A 20,434-nucleotide genomic window follows, 5' to 3' on the forward strand; every position below is an offset into this window, starting at 1 on the left:
AATTATTACTATTTTTTAATTTTAATTTTTTTCTCTCCCTTTATGTTTTCCAAGAAGTCTATATTTTGGGGGGAGGGGTATTTTGTTTACTGACAAGATATTTTTTAATGTAAAAAAACATTTGTACAAAATGAGAATAAAAATATTAAAAAAATAATAATTGCAGAGAACCGAAACTGGGGGGATTTATGAAGTTCCAATAAAGCCATTGGCAGCTTTTTGGGAAAGACGAATAGGTTGGTTCTCACGATATGGAATTTATACTAGTACTAAAAAGAACAACTCAGAGAACTAAAACTATCTGATTGATCAAGGTCAGAACCGGCACACTATAACACAACTGTAAAAACATCATTAACTGGCAACACAGGCAATCAACTTTCAGCGAGATCAAGCTGACATAAACTACCTGAAGTGAGAACAACTTTAGCATGATTGAAATTGCATTGTCAAAGTCCTATTAGAATGAAGAAAATTTGAAATCATAAAATATAAAGACGACAAAATCACAAATGAAGAGGTGAACAGTGAAATCAATCTTTAAACATCGATAGCCCACTCTTTACAGTCAATACTTAGATTTTCGTCAATGAATGCTAATCATAACCCATGGGTCGGCTACTTTAGAAAATTTAATTTTCATGAAATTTAACTCATTGAAAAGATAAGAGGTAATAGTGGGACTAAGATGAGGAGGAGTGGGGAAAGGAGGGAAGCCAAGCCACTCATTATTACCAGGCAAAATGGCCCACGACGCCCGCACCCTCTCCCAATGTCTCTTCACATCCAGTAACGCCACAGCATTCCTCGTCCATCATCCGGTCAAAGATATAAAGATCCTCTTCATACATCCTAGATCTACTAGTCTGAAATAAAGATAAACATACATACTGTGGTCTAATCGTAGTATAATATATGCAATTTTTAAACTTCCAATCACGAATGTGGTCATGTATCCATTTAATGCTGATGGATCTTTGGAGCACTGTGTAAAAAACAGATCGAACTCTGGCTAAGCTTAGTTAGAAGTGACATAAAGGAAACTGGGGGGGGGGGAAGTGGTTATGTTCATGGAGTTATCGGGTAGGAGCAGTAGATGCACGAGATAAACGCTCAGTCGGGGTTCACCGCTCGACATAATTAGCTAGGACTTAAAAATAAATGGCCAAATGAAAATTCCTGGTTTGTCTCAGCTCAGTCTAAGTGCAGGACAGCTCAGAAACCAAAATTAGAAGACAGGTGGAGTCCATTTTCCGAATGCAAGGAAACTAGGCATGACTAACTTTACATTCCCCTAAGGGAACTAATGATCTTACAGCTAATCAAAATTTTCCCAGTCCTCAACCTTCCCAACTTCTCTAGAACTCTGGCCAGTGACCACCCCCCACCCTCTCCTCTAACCTCCATATCAGGTTCATTTCCATTTGGCCTGCCCACCTGTGCTGGATCATCCCTTGGGCCTCCCCCCCCAAATTCCCTTCTATTTACTTCTCTAAAGGCTTGCAAGCTTCTTGAGGTCTGGGATTGTCTTGGTTTTGCCCATGTGACCCCCAGCTCCAATCTACTTTGGACACAGTATGCTTTTAATAAAGTCATACTGAGTATGAGTTTTAAAGTCAAACTAAAAAGCTGCCGGGCTGTTACTGTGGTTCAGTCATATCTGACTCATGACCTCATTGGGGTTTTCTTGGCAGAGACACTGGAGTGGTCTGACACTTCCTTCTCCAGCTCATTTTACAGAGGAGGAAACTAAGGCAGACAGGGTGAAGTGACTGGTCCAGAGTCCCACAGTTAGTAGGGATCTGAGATCAGATTTGGTTTTAACTAGTCACCTGGATGTACTGTTTGCCTCCCCCACTGACAGCCACAAGAATTTAGTAAGCTCCCTAAGGATAGGACCTTTTTCTTTTTTGTGTGTTTCTACTCCATTCACTTGGCAGGTAGGTTAGTAAATGTTTATGATTATTCTCATTTAATTGGATCCTGGCTCTAGAAGTGGAGTTCAGTTGCCGCTCACATGAAGAAGTAGAGAGTGGAAGGGGAACAAGCATTTAAAGAGAAGGTCAGCACTGTGCTAACAACTTTGATAAATACCATCTCATCTGATCCTCACACAACCATGAGCACACAGACTAACAGGATGAAGTGCCCTGCCAGGTCACACAGCTAGACAGCATCTGAGGCCAGATCAGAACTCAGGTCTTCCTGATTCCAGGCCTAGCACTCTGTCTCCTGAGTCACCCAGCTGCTCTGCTACATGAAGCTATAAAAACATGATTGCCTTAGCATGTGACCTTTGAAAAGAATTTCCTGAAAAACCCCATTAATTCCACATATATTCTTTTTTTTTCAGGTTTTTTTTGTAAGGCAAATGGGGGTTAAGTGCCTTGCCCAAGGCCACACAGCTAGGTAATTATTAAGTGTCTGAGACCGGATTTGAGCCCAGGTACTCCTGACTCCAGGGCTGGTGCTTTATCCACTACGCCACCTAGCCACCCCCAAAACCCCATTAATTAATAAAAGTGTGGTAGAAGAACTAGAACCTAAGATCCTGCTATTTACAAGTTGGACTTCTTTTTCCTAAAAAAGACAGAAAAGCGGTCTCTGAGATTTGACTGCTCAGTATATCAAGGCCAGCAGCCACAGGGAGCAACCCACCAGTAGCTGGCCCTTCTCACCAGAATGACTCAGAACAGAGATGAAGAAGCTGCACCTACTTCAACCGGAGCAGCCTCCCTGCTCAATTCCTGTCCAATGTCCTTTCTCTGCTATGGGCAAGTAAACTTCCCTTGAAGAACTATGAGATGGACACTCTCAGCTCTAGTATCGAAGCTGAACTTCCAAACCAAACTTCCAAAATGACCAGTCAGTCAGTAAACATTTCTTAAATGCCTTCTGGGGTGAGCCACTATGCGGAATACTGGGAATACAAAGAGAGGCAAGGCAAGTCCTGCTCTCAGAGTCCACAACTAATGGGGGGAGACAGCAGATCAAGCAAGTTCTACACAGGGAAAACTGGAAATAAGTAAGAGAAGGAAGGGCTTGGGAAAAGCTTCTAGGAGAAGGGGGGGGGGTTGGGCTGGAAATGGAAGGAAACTGAGAGGGAGAGATAAAGATGGAAAATATTCCAGGTCTGCAGGGAGAGGGAGGCAAGTAGGTAAGAAGACAAGAATTCTGGTAATGGAATGTCTTATTTGAGGAATAATAAAGAGGCCAGTGTCACTGGACTGAAGAGGATGACCCTGTAAGTGTAAGAAAGGTGATAGGGAAGGAGGCTATGAAGGATTTCAACAAGATGGGCAACCCTTCTTTCCACAAAGATTTTCTAACAAAAATAGAGTAAAAATTCATCCCATGCATTACAGTTTTTAAAATATCAGATCTGCACTTCTTATAAGAGAAATACAAATTAAAACAACTTTTGAGGGACACCTCACACCTAACAGATGACAAAAAAAGGAAACTGATGAACATATATGGCAAAACTGGGACACTAATGCATTGTTGGTGGAGTCATGAACTGATCCAGCCATTCTGGAACACAATCTGGAACTAGGCCCAAAGAGCAATATAACTGTGAATACCCTTTCTGTAGGTCTGTATCCCACAGAGATCACAGGAAAGGCGGACAGATCCACATGTACAAAAATATTTACAGCAGCTCTTTCCATGGTGGCAAAATATTGGAAATAGAGGGGATGTCCATCAGTTGGGAGATGGATGAACAACCTGTGAAATATGACTGCATTGGAATACTGTTGTGCAATAAGAAGTGTGGAACAGGCAGATTTCAGAAAAACCTAGAAAGGCTTGTACAAACTTACGCAAAGTGAAAAGCACAGAACCAGGAGGACAATGTATGCAGTATTAGCAACACTGGTCAACTGTGAATAACCCAGCAGCTCTTCTCAGCAACACAATGATCCAAGACAAGCACAAAGGGCTCACAAAAGAAAATGATATCCATATCTAGGTAAAGAACTGATGAACTCTGAATGCAGATTGAAGCTTAGTTTTTTCCACCTCTCTCTCTCTCTCTCTCTCTCTCTCTCTCTCTCTCTCTCTCTCTCTCTCTCTCTCTCTCTCTCCATATGCTCCTTTCACAAATGAGGCTAATATGAAAATGTTTTACACAATGGTATATGTGCAAACTATATACCATTTTCAGAAGAGGGGAGAAGAGGGAATACAAGGGAAGGGTTTAGAACTCAAAGTCTTGCAAAAAATGGAATTTTCCTGATATGTATCTGGGAGAAGAAAATACTATTAAGAAAATAAATAAAATATCAGATCCAATATAGGAATGGATTTATAAAAGAAATTGGAGCTGGAAGGTCTATGGGAGATCTCAAAGCTTAATATATTTAAAAGACTCAGTTTTTTAAAGGTTTTGGTTTTCTGCGATGAAATTATTCTTATCACTGACATTTTCTTCCTAACTTCATTTTCTTATCATTAAAAGTCTACAATTCTCCTTAGATGTTTCCTCCTAGAACTAAGAGAAGGAAGTAATATAGTACAAGGGAAGTATAAGCACTCCCTTATAAACTACTTGGAAAGCCCCCCCACCCACCCCGACCTCCCAGAAAACCTCACAGACACCTCTCCAACTAACAGAGCAGTAGCTACAGGTAGGACATGGAGAAAGAGCTTCCTTTATCCTAAGTCAAGAAAATCAGAGGTTCATTCAATAAATTTTTGCAGCTCTATAATGAAATAGTTGTTAAAAAGGCATCGATCATTCCAAAAGCTAAATGACAGAATCTTTTTTTTTTAAAGCAATCATTTATACTTCTGTCTGTTTTGTTCTGCTGCACTCAGGACAGCCTTCTGTGGGTGTTGTTTCAACCTCATTTTTCTTTCAAGTATGAGTCATTACAGCCATTACATACACACCAAAGTAACCTTTAAAAAAAAAGAAAGAAAAACAACTACATTTTTTCCTTACTCTTTTTCATAAGATAATAATTACTAGTCTTTCGGAAGAGGCCTAAATGCCTCTGAGTAAGATAAAAGCTATCATTTTTTCAATGGGATATTTTGAGGAAAAGAACAAAATAGTAGCCCAGGGATATTCCCACTACCTTTCCCAACCTCAGGAACACTTGCTTTATCAACAGGTAATACCAGGTCCTTTTCTTCATCTTCACATAAACAAACAAGAGCAGATACTCCAAGAAGCCCCATGGCACAGCAGACCCAAGGCTAGCCTTGAAGTCAAGTATATCTAGGGTCACAGCCCTGTCACGTTCCTCCTAATCAAAAGTAAGGCTCCTAAACTCTCCAAGCCCCAGGAATCTCTCAAAGGCTCTCAGTTACAGAGAGCAGCCAGATAGCAGAGATAAATAGGAAGTTTCTACAGGTAGCATTCCCCACATTGATGAAATGACAGGTCTTGACCAAAACAAAATGCTGTAATTTTAAAATTATATCTGCTAACTGCCACAATCATCATTTTACTTTGGCTAGATGGAGAAGGTCTTGTCTAGGGTGAGGCAAGTAGTACCTTATGAACCGATGAAAGACTACAGACAAACAAGGCATTTTGTGGCAGCTAAATTAGATATTAATTGAAGCTTTCTCAAAGCTAAGTCATATATATATATATGTGCATTTTGAAATAATAAAATACTCATTAAGTTTTTACTGTATTGCAAAATTGCTATATTTCCAAAATCAAACTACTCAGGCTTTCAAAGATACTTTTGGGAGAAAAAATGAGAAGCTTTCTAGACAACTTTTGAAGTAGTGACTAACTGTAACAATTTAATATATCTTCACTCACATATTATGGCCTATTTGGTAAGACAATGCATGAATTTAGCTACCCATTAAAAGTATAAATGCATCAATTAATGTAATCTCTGAGTTATCACTCGGCTTTTAGTACAATGAATGACTATGACACTTGGCATAAACATCTAAATTTTCATGCTAACAAAAATTTTTGCACATAAAACTCCCATCATTCAATAAGGTTTGAAAGGGAAAAATAAAACAACCTGAAATTTAGACAAATACCAATCTTCAGTAATACAGTGTATGAAGAGAAAGCTGAGATCATAATTAATGCCTTCTACTTCAGAGCAGTCACCTTGAATACATAACAGGATAGTCAAAAGGGAAAATATACAAATTCTATGAATTTGGTCTACAGATACCTTCCCAGAATATCAGGCAGTCAGGAACATCTACCTTGAGTACATTTACAAACTATTCTTCCCACCCCCAACAAAACATATGCCAAGTACATATATTAAGCATTTTAAAAAATTATTGATCTAATATAGAAATCTATTCGCTGTAAGCCTGTTTTGTTTAACTCCAGAATGGGGTGCCAAGAGAGGACATGAAGCAGAGTACAGTAAGTTAAGGAAATGGGATTTTTTACCAACAATGTCTTAGCCAGGAATTAAGAGGTTGCCCAATGAACTAGTCTAAGAACAAGGCAGTACAACTGGGGTCATCTAGATGGGGAATCAAGCAAAGTATTCTATGTTTAGTGGGCAAAAGTATCTCAGTTATGAAAATTTTCTAAGGTGTGCTCTCAAGATTAAAAACAGATCTGCATTCTCCTGTTCCCTACAAAGCTAAGCTTAGGAGATGAACCGCACCTCCCAGGTCATGAGGAAATGGAGCCAGAATTTCACAAAACATCCAACTGGTACCAATTACTCCATCCAAGTCATATAAAACAACAGCTTGAGCCTAAAGATTATTCTCAAGCAAAATACTAGGAGAAGAAATAAGAGTTCTGGGCCTTGAAACAGGAAGACCTGAATTCAAATCCAAAATCAAACCTTAGTTGCTGTATTCCTGGCAACTCAATTCACCCTGTTTACCTCAGTTTCCTCATCTATCAAATGAACTGGAAAAAGAAATGGCAAACCACTCCAGTGTCTTTGCCAAGAAAACCACAAATGGATCACAAAGAGTTGGGCACAACAGAAACAACCAAACAACAAACTCAAAAGAACATAAAACTGAAAATGGCAGGTGTAGCTCAGGACTACAAGTCACAGAAAGAACAGCCTGGCGCCCTGGGGCTGCCCATCCTGCCCGCCCCGGGGGCAGACCTTGCACACTTCCCACTTCAGTCTGATCCTGCTTGGAGTTCATACCCTGCAGGTACCTTAGAAGAGCTCCCTGTGGGCTCCTTCCAGTACCCGCAAGCCCCCCACCAAGCCACTGCTTCCTGGCACACAAGGTCCAGCCTTTTTGAACCACTGGTACATTCACCAAAAGGGAATGAAAGAAAAAGCTCATATATACCAAGCATTTTGCTAAACACTGGGAATCTAGCTAAAAGCAAGTCATGGAGCCTCAAATAAAAAGGGAAAAAAAAAAAAGACAGGCAGCTGTTTCAGTGATAGGACAAATAGAAAAGTCCAGTGGTTCTAAGGGTAAAGCTTAGTTACAAAAACAAGAGTGATCAATAAAAATGAGACCAAAATAAAAGGGGCTTTTAAGGGGTTTTTTTTGTTTGTTTTGGTTTTTTAGGTTTTTGCAAGGCAGATGGGGTTAAGTGGCTTGCCCAAGGCCACACAGCTAGGTAATTATTAAGTGTCTGAGGCTGGATTTGAACTCAGGTACTCCTGGCTCCAGAGCCAGTGCTTTTATCCACTGCGCCACCTAGCCGCCCCTTAAGGTTTTTTTTTAAATCCTCAGTTTTAGCAAGTGCAGTTAGTTCAGCTGCAATAGGTGTTTCAAAAACACAAATTTGTTCCGATAAGATTGATCAATTATGGAACATTCTCAGCATAACATGGAATTCTCATTTGCTTCTACAACATTTCTTGGGGGAAGAAACCACTTGAATGAAGGAACTGGTCTTCTGTACAATGACTCCTAAGCTGTAACTTCTAAGCCTCCTTCCACAAGCAAATGCCAGGTCTTTGTCAAGGTAAAGCATCACATTTATTGTCCATTTTCTGGGGCAGGAGAAGCTGGCACTTGGGTCTCCCATCAACCTTTCAGTCCGCCGAGTCACACTCTGCCAGCCCATCCTGTGAGGAGAGGGGCAGGCCTAGTAATTATTTATGCATTTCTTAACCTTTTTTACATGTAGAAAACTATGCTACCATTTTATTATATTTCTTTCTTTCTCTTGTTTTTAAACTTGTGTCACTGACAAACAGCCCTTAATGCCACTGCCCCTAAAAGTGCTGTGGCTTTGGTTGCCAATACGCACATGCTGATGACAGAGTAGAAGTCACTATAAAATGGAATAAATGACTGGTGGAGTTGGAGTCAGAGCCCCAGGGCTATACCCTGGCTCTGTTGATCTATTGGCTCTCAAGAGGTTCAAGTGGCTCACTTCTCTGCATTTCAGATCATGTAAAAGGAGGGGGGGAGGACTACATGGTTTCTAAGAGGATTTCCAGCTCTAAATTTGTGATCCTATGACTATATTAACAGGTGGTTTAGAAAAATTAAATAAAATATTTGCACCAAATATTTTAGCTGTAAAGTCTATTTTTTTTTCATTATTTCCTTCAGCAAGTCCTTAATTATTTCACTTCATCACTGGGCAGTCTCAGATGCTCTCTCCTCTTCTGGCTTCCATGACACCTCTCTCTCTTGCGGCTCTCCTACTTTTCTGACCATTCCTTTTCAGTCTCCTCCAACTCTTTCTTCCATCCTCTTGGTAGGCTCTGTCCTGGACTCTTTTCTAGTTTCTCTCCTCGAGTGGACAACCCACTAAGAAGAGAGCAGCAAGTCGTAAGGAGTTTAGTTTGGCTAGCAGCATACATCTTGTCCTTGCCACTCCTAGAAGGTTCTCCTTTCTCACATCTGCCATTTTGAATCCTTGTGCTTTCATCAAGGCTCATATTCAGAGGCCATCTTCTATTAAAAGCCCTTTCTATTAAGAATAAAATGCTTCCTTTTGGAGCTCTCTTTATAGCACTTTATAGTACTCTGCACATATTTATCTGTGAACCTATTGTCTTCAAAAGTAAAATCACTGAGACTGGGAGAGTTTCACTTTTGTCTCTGAATGCTTAATTGAGTTCCCAAAGCTTCGGTGATTCCTAAATCTGTTCACCCAGACCTAATCTCTCATCTGGAATCTATTTCTCTAACACCAGGATATTTCTTCCAGGATGACCCCCTTACCAGGTACAGGACAGAATACCAGTCCCTCCTAAACCCCTCCCAACTCTAATCTTTACTGCTTTACTTCTGTCTGACTGCAAGGCAAGTCATAACACTTCTTTGGCCTGAGTTTCCTCATCTGCCAAATGAGCAAAGGTGAGCTCTCCATCTGGGATACTCTGATCTGAATTCAGCCAACCAGTCAGAAAGTATTAATTGAACACTTTCCATGGGCAAGCAGACTGTTAAATGTTGGGGAGACAAGAAAAGATTACAAACCCTTCTAATCTTCAACAAGTTCACTTTTTTTTTTTTTTAGATTTTTGCAAGGCAAATGGAGTTAAGTGGCTTGCCCAAGGCCACACAGCTAGGGAATTAAGTGTCTGAGGCCAGATTTGAACCCAGGTACTCCTGACTCCAGGGCCGGTGCTCTATCCACTGTGCCACCTAGCAGCCCCAAGCACCACCTAGCCGCCCTGAGTTTACTTTCTAATAGAGGAGATAACACGTAAAGGCTGGTGCAGGTGGGCAGGCTGCTGGCAGCAGGCAGTACTAGCCCTGTGCAGGTACTCAGGCTCACAGTCTTGAATTGCTCTGGACTCTTGCATCAATTTTGTACCATTTCTAAGCTAACCTCCTCACCCTCTGGAATATTAAAAGAGCCTCCTAACTCATCGCTTCTCTCATCTCTTCTCCAAAGCAAACTACAAACAAGCCTGGCATTGAAAATCCTCCAATCAATCATACAAGCACATCCTTAACATATATCGGGTACTTTGCTGAACCATGTGGATACAAATACAAAGTGAGGGAGCTAACAGTCTCCTAGAGGAACACCCCACCAGAGTAGGAAATAAAAACACTGAGACTAGTGGGGGACGGGGAGCACTAAGAACTGGACAACCAGAAAAGATCTCTTGAAGGACACAGAAAGTAGCACTTGAGCTGAATGTTGAAGGGAGCCAGGGTTTCCAAGAGGAAGAAACCATGAAGGAGAGTATTCTAGATATGGAGACAGGAGTTGGGCAGTCTGACTCAAGAGCAAAATGTGGAAGCCTGGGAACAGGCTGTGGCACATTGGGAAGATTTTTTTTATGGATCAAACAAGGGAGTTTATATTTTATTAAAAAAGTAATAGGAAGTTGCCGAAGCTTCCTGAGCAGGTCAGTCAACCAGTCAGAGTTGTGGATTAGGAATAAAGAATTTGAGATGATCTGGAAAGAAGAAAGCCTGGATGATTAAGGGAGAAACAATTAGATTCTGAATTAAAATGGTATGGTATGAATAGAGAAGTGGATTGATGTGAGAGAAACTGAATGTAAACAGGGAAAGGAGGAAACAAAGATGCACCAAACACCTTCAACATGCTTATTTTTCATCCTTACAAAAATCTGGTTAGGCAGGTATTATTATTATTATTATTATCCCCATTTTACAGTTGAGGAAACTGAGACAGAGAGGTGAAGAGACTTGTTCAGATCACAGAGCTAGTAAATGTTTCAGAATGGATATAAAATCAGTTCTTTCTGACTCCAGACCAAATAGTTGCTCCCATAAGTCAAGACTACAAACCTGAGGGACTAGAAGAATGATGTTTTCAAAAGAAATCGGCGGGGAAAGAAAAATAGGAAAGCTGTGGGGGAAAGACCATGAATTTGGTTTTGAACATACCAAGTACGAGAGGTCTATGGAGCCTTCAGGTTCAGATGTTGAGGCAGGATGGACATTTATAGATTTGGAAATTCTCTGTCTAGAGACACCAGGTGAATCCCTAAGAGATGATAATTCAATCAACAAGCACTGAAGAGCCTCCTCCGGGCAAAATATACAACAGAGAATATAAACAGCTACAATGAACTTAACTATAGCTGATAGAATCCCCAAGATGAAAGTGGAGAAACTGAAGAGAAGATCCAGGAGTATGCCTCCTAATAAAGAAAATTCAACTTTCTACAGATGCTTCTGCCAAAAAGAGATCAATCAGAAATGATCCAATAGGTAGGAAGAGAACCACAAGAAAGCAGCTATATGAGGGAACCCAGGAGAAAGGCATCTCCGGAAGAGATGACAGTCAACTAGGTCAAACACAACAGAAAAGGATGAATGAACTAAGAAAAGGCCACTGAATTTAGCAAAGAATGACTGGCTATGGAGAGGTGAGTAAGAGTGGAGTGGAGTCCTGGGAACCCTTGAAGATTAGAGAAGTCTGTTTCTACTGAAAAGGATATAAAGCAGAGTGAGTGGAAGGTGAGAAAGGGCAAAATGAGTATAAACTGCTTTTTTCCTAGATTGTGAAAGTGAAGAGAGTTGGATGTCAGTTTGAAGGAGACAAGTGGAATCAAGTGAAGGTTTTTTAAAGGATGGAAGAGAGTTGGATATGTCCAAGGACAACTGAGAAAAGAGTCAGTAGATTAGGGAGAGTTTGAAAACAGAGAAACAGAAGGAAGGTTTTAAGGGGAAAAAATCCTGAAAGACAGAGGTGCGGATGAGATTATGGAAATAAAGGACTGGAACTGGCAAGGCTCACCTTATCCTCCATGACCAGAGCAAAGGAGGAGAGGTCACAAGATGCTACAGAGTTTGGTCTAATCCTGCAAGGGGAGGAGAGTAAGGTTCACTAGAGAGCTCCCGCCTACTTCCCTCTCCAACCTAATTTCAAATTATTCCACTTCAAAATTCTTTCAATCAGACTGACTTGCTGCCTGTTTCATACATGATACACTTATCTCAAATGTCCACTGTCTCCTCCCCCTCATCTCCTGGGGATCTTGAGTTTTCTTCAAATCACAGGACAAACTCCCCTTCCTCCAGAAAAGAAGGAGCCTGAGAGATAATTTTAACCAAAACCCAGAGGCTTAAGTGACTTGTTTGAGATTTAAATCCTGGTCCCCAGCTCCAAATCTCAGACTCTCCATTATACTACCTAGCCTGATTCTCTGGGCCAGTAGATTAATAGAATTCTTTCTTTCTCTCTTGTAATTACTTTGGAATTCAAACTTTTAGTCAGTGAGCACTAATTCAGCCCCTGATACAGAATAAGGGCTGTTGATTCAAAGAGAAAAGTGAGTGACTCTTGGGGGGGGGGGGTGAGAAGGGGGACGGTTGACACAGCTCAAGTGACCATCCTGGAGAAAGTGGCCCTTGAACTGTGTCTAATTTTTAAAAACTAGGGATTCTAAGAGCCAGATGGAAGGAGCGAGGGAATTCCAGACACAGGGACAACCAGCACTGAGCTGTGGGAACCAAGCGCCGAGTATGTAAAAAACAGCAAAAAGGCCTCACTGGTAGAAACTTAGGGTTCATAAAGGAAAATAATATGGACAAAAGGCTGACAAGGTTTAAAGCCAGAGGGGAGGGTCCCAGTTTTGCTTTGTTGTATTCCCAAGCTTAATAGTACCTGGCACAAGACATCAACAAATGCACATGATTGATGGGCTGATTGATCAAGGATCAGGACCAAACAGATTGCAGAGAGCTGAGGGCCAGGGCAGCCTGGTTACTTTGCCCCTGCTGCCCTGCTGGTTCAGCTCAGGTAGCCCCCTCATGTCCAAACTCACCACCATTCACAAGCTGCCACCCTGATTGGCAGCATCTCCCTCAGCCTCTTCCCCACCTCTCTTGGGGGACTAGAGAATCAAGGGTCAAACTCCTCCCAATGCCTTTCTTTACTGAGAGCAGACAGGAGCCTCTACCCGCTGTCCAGTCTGGTTTCAACTCCATGGAACAAGACCTCAGTATCCAGCCCCCTGCCCCACTTCCACTCCCCTTTCCCCCCTTCTTTAGCATGGTGTCTCCCCATTTAGATTCTAAGATCCTTGAAGGCAGAACTGTCTCTTTAACAGAAGTAGGAGAATCACATTCACTGGACTGGATGGCCCAGATCACAGTAGTTCAGGGTCTGAACTAGTAAAGAAGGACATGAGTAGAGAGAAGGGTGCAGAGACTCCCTCAGGGAGGCAAAACTGCCAAGACCTTGCTAGCGACTGGTCATATGTGATGAATAAGAGTGAGGAGAAAAGAATATCACTACTTGGGTGTGTCAGACTGTAAGAACCATGATGTCTCTGAAAGAAATAGGGAAGTATTGAAAAGTTGTGCTTAGAGGGGAAAGATGAGGTCTGTTTTAGATATGCTGAGTTAAAAAGGTTTGTGCAAACTGAGATCCAGTTCAAAATGTTCAACAATGACATATAACTGGAGCTCAGGAGAGAGACTGGGGTCAGATATATAGATATGGAAGATATCTAGATAGATAGTAATTATCAAGTCACACCAAGTGAGATAAGTGTAGAGAAAGGAAGAACAGGGAGCCTAGGAAAGAGCCTTGGCAAGTATACCCAAAGCTAGAGGGCTTGATAAGGCTCATCAAGCAAAGCAGAGGTAAGAGAAGAGTGAGAGAGAAGTCACGCAATCCCAGAGAGGATCAAGTATCCAGGAGGAGACGGTGTTAGCAGGGTCAAAGGTTACATTGCAGAAAATTGTTAAGAAGGATGACAAATGAAAAAAGATCCTAGGATTTCACCATTCAGAGATCCTAGACCCTGGAGTCAGGAGGATCTGAGTTCAAATCCTGCCTCAGTCACTTGATAATTATCGAGCTGTGTGACCTTGGGCAAAACACTTAACTGCACTGCCTTGCAAAAAAACAACCCCCCCCCAAAAAAGAGGTTCCCAGCAACTATGAAGAAAGTGAAGAGGTGAAGGGAAGAGAGGAAGCAGAGGCAAATCTTTAGCTTTTAATTTGTTTTCACTTACTTTTGTTCAATGCTACTTCTACCAACAGTCTGCAAACTCCTCAAGAGTTTGTCTTTCATCTGCAGAGCTGAGAACAGCACCCTGTCTGCAGGAGGTACTTGATATTGAGAACCCTCTAGCAACTAAGGGAATTGGGAAAATTTTCAATAGTTCAAGGATCAGAGGGGTGGGGGTGAGGAGAGTCCATTCTTGGTCCGAAGAACACCAGTCCAGCAACAAAAGGATAGGGACTGCTCAGTTTAGACAAGAAGGAGAATGAAGAGTTTGTGAAAGGAACTAACTTGAAAAGTCTCATCAGGGAGGCTACTAGAGTTAAATAGGAAAGAGTTTTACATGCTAAACTGAAGAGTTTCTTTTAACCCAAAGGTAATAGAGAACCACAGAAAATTAGAGATAAGAGAGTGACAAAGTCAGACTTGCCATTTAAGTATTAATTTGTCAACTGTGGGTAGAATGGATTAGAGGGCAGAGAATAACAACAAGATCATCAGTTAGGTCATAATACTTAAGAAAAAAGTCAGATTATTGTTATATCTCTAATACCAACAAAACAGAGATCCTCTATTTTGATTCTACTAATTTTACAATCTCTTTAAAAAGCTTTTTATTTTTAAAAATAGCTCATATTTATTTGAGATTTCTAGGTTTAACAAAGTACTTTCCTCACAAGTACCCTGAGATAGTAATATAATAATTATCCTCATTTTACAGATGAGAAAACTGAGACTTGGAGAAGATAAATGACTTGTTTATGGTTATATAGCTAATGTGTATCGGAGCTGGAATTCAAACCTAGGTGCCCTGGCTCAAAGTCCAGGATTAAGCCTAGCAATTCCAACCTTCTCATACTTTAGGGAGCAGCTGTCTTTGTGCTATTTTGAAAAGGAACTCTTTTCTTCCAAGATCCCTGGTGAAGCAGTTTCTTCAAGCATCTTCTATGGTGAATTCCTCACTTGAAAATACGTTTTTTTCCTCCTTGCATTTCTAATGATACAATTTGGTAAAATATTTTCAGATTCATATTTTATTCTTTAAAAAAATCACCTTCATGTTAAAAACTTTTTTTAGGTTTATTGTTTTTTTTTTGCAAGGCAAATGGGGTTAAGTGGCTTGCCCAAGGCCACACAGCTAGGTAATTATTAAGTGTCTGAGGCTGGATTTGAACTCAGGGACTCCTGACTCCAGTACTGATGCTCTATCCATTGTACCACCTAGGTGCCCCTAAAAACTTTTAAAATCAAAAGTTAACAATTTATTATATTAGCAGATTTCCACAAGCTACAAATGAAAATTAGTCCTGCTTTAATTACTTAGACATAAACCTACTAAAAGTAACAAAACTCAGAAATAAAAAATCTCAAATAACAGCTGTTGGTATCTCTGCAAGCTTACACATACTATGCTTAAAATGTTTAAATAAAGATGAGCTGCCAGAAATTCAGGTTAAAAATTTGTTAGTGATTGGAACACTTAGAAAAAAATGAATAAACGTTAATAGTTTTATTTAGACAATTTTTCTATCAAATTCTTGAATGTTAACACAAGAGCAAAATGATTCTTGGATGCAGGCAATTATACTAAAAACTGCAGTAAAAATAGAGAAAAATCATGTAAGACCTCTTAGTATTTAAACCAAGTAGCAAAATTAAATAATTTAATAGCAATAAAATAAGTTTACAAAATATGAGTTCTTAAATTGATAGATTTCAGGGAGTCTGAAATTTGGTGGTGGTGGGGAACTCTGAATGAAATTTAGCATTTCCTTCACTGATGAAAGTAGGTAATAATAAACATTATTCTCAGAAGAGGTCCACAGGCTTAACAAAAACCTACCAAAGGGGTCTGTGACACCCATGAAGAGCCTCCATTTTAAAAAATTTATTTAAGGCAATGGGGTTAAGTGACTTGCCCAAGGTCACACAGCTAGGCAATTATTAAGTGTCTAAGGCCACATTTGAACTCAAGTCCTCCTGACTCCAGGGCCAGTGCTCTATCCACTGTGTCATCTAGCTGCCCAAAGTCTCCATTCTTAAACAAATAACTTCTTTCCTAAGACTGTATAAAAAAAAGTAATGTAAAAGACAAAGGAAGTTTAGTGACTAGAGCAAAGTTTGTCACCAGTTCTAGCAGGAGCATAATTTTGTATGGGATAAACCCTTTGTTGATAGGTGTCCAAAAATATTTGGGAGAAAAAAAAAAGAATGAAGCTGTCCAGCAGCATGTACTCTTACAGGCATCACCTCAGGAAATGGTCCAGTTCTGTTCAAACCCCTTGGCTATGTAAAGGCAGACCCAGAGTATGTGCTTTGGTCAACAGTTATTCTCAGTTAACCCTTTTAAATAAAGACTTCCGGTAGTAAAAGTTCCAGGTCAAGGGTATAGTGAACTAAACTTTGAAAATTAGAATGTCCAAAGATTCAGTCCTAATAACAATAATGTTTCCAGAGCACTCATAATGTATTTGGCACTTTCACAATTATTATTTCATTTGATCTTCACAACCACCCTGGAAGGTAGGTGCTATTTATTATCCTCTTTTTTTAAAAAAACAAATGAGGAAACTGAGGTAAAGAGAAAAAGGGACACAACTAGTAAAGTCTCTGAGACAGGACTGGAATTCAGGTCTTCATGACTCAAGAACCAATCCTCTCTCCCTGGGCCACCTCATTGACCCCTCTTGGGTCTGGCCTTGTATAAACCCAGAGTAAATCATACTGTCTGGATTCCTCTCACCACAATACTAAAGAGAAAGGTTTTGGTTTAATGTAAGGGCAATTTAGTAAAGTAAAAGTGGTAGCAAACAAGGAAGAGCTGTAAATGATATGCATTCTTAGGAGGGATCTGCGACCTTACCACTAAAATAATTCCAACTCTGCTCACAAAAAAAAGGGGTGTGTGTGTGTGTGTGTGTGTGTGTCAGAGAGAGAGAGAGAGAGAGAGAGAGAGAGAGAGAGAGCGAGATTGCTTTATTTTTGGAGAGGAAGTCCAGCATATAAAACAAATAACTCTTCACCTGATGCAATCCTTATCCACATAGGACATCTAGCAGAGCTAGTTAAAATACAACTTTTATATGGGAAAATTAAATACTAGAATGAGTTTCAAAGGAAAGTAGTAAAAATGTTCAGTCTTTTAAAGGAAGATCCAGCCTCCTATCTAAGGGATGATTTATAGTAGAGATTGGAGGGGTGGGAAGAGGAAAGCAGGAGATTAGATTCTCTTCTTTTTCAACAGCCATAGAATTCTTCTAAAGGCAAATGTGCAGTTTGAAAGTATTACACTGTGTCACTATGGGCAAGTCATTTATATACTCAATAAGCACCTGCTTTTCTCATCTGCTAAATGAGAATTATTCTACTAGAGTTAGTCAGTGTAGTAGAGAAATGGATTTGGAGCCCAAGCCAGACTTTCAAATCAAGGCTCTGACACCACCTGTAACATTGTCCATGTCTTTGAAACTCTCTGAGGTTCAATTTCCTATCTAGAAAAAATAAGTGGGGAGGGACTAACTGGTGCTAAGGTCCCTTCCAACCTGAAGACCTTCTTTCTCATCCAAGCTGACTTGGCACTTGATCACCATGGACCTTCCGGCCCACATATTCTCTCCCATCAGAAGGAGGGCTCCTGAAGGGCAGGGGGCTGGTTCACTTGAGTCTGGCACCCTCAGTGATCATCACAGTGCCTATCACAAAGTGCTCCAGGATTCATCTGCCTCACAGGGTTGTTGTGGGCTGAAGCGGCTGCCCTGCTAGGCCAGGATTTCCTAGGATGACCCCCTGGAGAAGAGAGTGAGTGTAAAGTGAAGCCATTTCCCTCCTCCAATCGATCTGCTCAAGGACCCCACAGTTCACTTTCTGCACCCCCATCCCCTTCTACCCATCCTCAAACTTGACTCCCCAGACCATCTCAAGACTCTGAGGGATGTAGTGGCTCAGCCTCATAAAAGCAGAGTGGGGGCAGATACCTGCTTTATAAGAGTAGGCATAAACCCTCCACTTTTGTGCTAAGCCTGTGAAAAAAAGTTTGTGTTTTATAAAGAAAAAAAAACAAAGGTGGGGGGGGAAGAGAACTTCAGGGCTTCCTTTTTCAATGAAACATGCATTCTACAGCCTGCTTTATAAATTTCTGAAAGCGCCCAGATGACTGATGTCTCAGATGGAATAGGAGTGGAACAGTAACTCTAACCGTGATAATTACAATTCCAGCAGGTGGCTGACATCAGGCCAAGGGCCCTTGTCCGGGTCTGTATGGCAAAGATGATTTAATCTTTTTTAAAATTTTTTAAAAATCTAAAAAATTGTGGTAAAGTCCCAGTTTTTAAAAAAAGAACTTTAGGGGTGGCTAGGTGACGCCGGTCTTGGAGTCTGGAGTCCCTGAGTTCAAATCCGGCCTCAGACACTTAACAATGACCTAGCTGTGTGGCCTTGGGCAAGCCACTTCACCCCAGTGCCTTGCAAAAAAAAAAAACCCTAAAAAAAACTAAAATAAAAAAAGAGCTTTAAGTATCCCCCCCAGACCATGAAACAAAAGTTTCAATTCTGCAGATCCCTGTCATGGAGCATTACAACATGCGACACGCTACTAAATGCTATGCAAGACTCTCTGCTTGCAGCCTGGAGCCCAAGTCTCAGTATCAATATTCTGCCTAAGGACCCCATGGGGCTGAGACAGAAGCCGGGAAGAAGTGGGCTATGCGCAGTGGCCGGGCTTTCTGTGTTTCTGACACTCAGTTCCCGCACAAAAATGAACTCATCCCCAGCTGTGGAACCTGAAGTAATGATTGCTCTGGGGCTCCGGGGGTCCCTATCTGAAGAAAAGCATCCCCGGGTGCCAGGCCCGCAGCCTCGCCCGGGGCCAGCCTCGGGGCGCCGTGGGCTCTGACCCTCGGCCACAGCGCAGGCACGGAGCCGGCGCTTCAGTCTCCAAGCTCTGCGCCTTGGGATCGCAGCTCGGGGCCGGGGCCGGGGCCGGGGGGCCGGGGGGCCGGGGCTGGGCGGGGGGCCGGGGCCGGGGCCGGGCGGGGGGCCGGGGCCGGGGGAGGCCGGGGGGATCGGGGGGGGGGGCCGGGGCCGGGGCCGGGGCCGGGCGGGCGCCGGGCTGAAAACCGATGCCCGGCTTCCAGGGGCCACTGGGAGAGAAGAGAGAGTGGGACAAGGGGGCGCCGGTCCTAGAGGCGGGGGGACCTGGGTTCAAATCCGGCCTCAGACGCTTGCCGGTGGCCTTGCACGAGCCACTTCGCCCCGGTTGCCTTGCAAAAACCAAAAACAGGTGACACGGGCACAAAGAAATCCCCAATTAAGGAGGAAGGGGAAGAGGAACGCTGCCGCCCAGGGAGAGGGCAGAAGGGCAAGGCCGCCGCTGCGCCGGGCTCGGGGTCCCCTCCGGCCCGGAGCCCCCGCCCCCACTGGCTGCGCGCGCAGGGAGCCGCCGCGCCCCGCCCCGCCCGCCCCGCGCCCACCACGAGGCCTCGGCCCGGCGCGGCGGCCCGGCGGGCGGGGCGGGGCGGGGGCCCGGAGCCCGGAGCCCGGAGCCGCAGCCTGCGCCCGCCGCCCGCCCGGCCGCCCGGCCCCGCTTACAGATCTTGCCGCGCAGGCTCTGCAGCACGCGGACCTCCGCGTCGCGGGCCTCGGTCACGGCGCCGTTGGCCGCCGCCTCGCCGACAGGAGCCGCCGCCGCCGCCGCCGCCGCCATCGCGCTGCCCGGCCCCGCCGCCGCCTGCGTAGCCCGGAGAGGCCCGGCGGCCGGGAGGCGGGCCCGCGGCGGGACGCGCCCAATCCCGAGCCTCGGCCCCGCCCCCGCCCGCAGGCCCCGCCCCTCCGCCGCGCCCCCGGCCCTGCCTCGGCCCCGCCCAGCCCGAGGGCGGCCGCGGCCCCGGCCCCGGCCCCGGCCCCGGCCCCGGCCCCGGCCCTCCACGGCGGGGGAGCCCGGGGAGCTGGAGCCCTCGGAACGGCGCGGCGTCGGAAAGGGCGCTTAATAAAGACTTGTGATCCATCGGCGCCACCCCGCCGGGGATGCGGGCTGGGATGGGGGCCGGAACATGCACACTGCCCCAGCCCAGAACCCAGCCTGGCCCCTCGGCGTGCCAGCCCCGGCAAAGCCCGGACAGTGGGAAAGTTGGGAGGACCGAGGGGGCGGGGGGAGGATGGATGGAGGATGGGTGGGTGGATGAAAACGATGGATGAAGGTTGGAGAATGGATGAATGAAGGATGGATAGATAAATGGATGAGGGATGGATGGATGGATGAATGGATGAAGGATAGATGGATGGAAGATGGATGGATGGATGAAGGATGGGTTCATGGATAGATGGATGGATGGTGTATGGATGGATACATCTATATCTAAACTGGTTTTCAGTCAACCCCATCACCCCCTCTTGGGGTTTTCTTGCAAATATTCTGGAGTGGGTTGCTATTTCTTGCTTCAGCTCATTTAAAGATGAGGAAATTAAGACAGACAGGGTTAAGTGACTTGCTCAGGGTCACCCAGCTAGGAGGTATCTGAGGTCACATTCCAACTCAGGTCTTCTTGACTCCAATCTCAGGTCTCTATCCACTGTGCCAACCTACCTACTTTTGTGGG

General features: G+C 43.5%; 1 protein-coding gene across 1 annotated transcript in view; it reads right to left on the reverse strand.

The window, feature by feature from the left end:
- The window catches only part of RASA2 (RAS p21 protein activator 2), a 144,632-nt gene extending 125,117 nt beyond the window's left edge, over positions 1 to 19,515 (reverse strand). The window contains exon 1 of the mRNA XM_074191182.1: positions 19,428 to 19,515. The gene's annotated coding sequence lies outside the window, so the exon portion shown is untranslated. The remainder of the gene's footprint in view (positions 1 to 19,427) is intronic.
- Positions 19,516 to 20,434: the final 919 nt, after the last annotated feature.

The sequence above is a fragment of the Macrotis lagotis genome, chromosome 6, assembly GCF_037893015.1.
Source record: "Macrotis lagotis isolate mMagLag1 chromosome 6, bilby.v1.9.chrom.fasta, whole genome shotgun sequence".
Classification (NCBI taxonomy): Eukaryota; Metazoa; Chordata; class Mammalia; order Peramelemorphia; family Peramelidae; genus Macrotis; species Macrotis lagotis.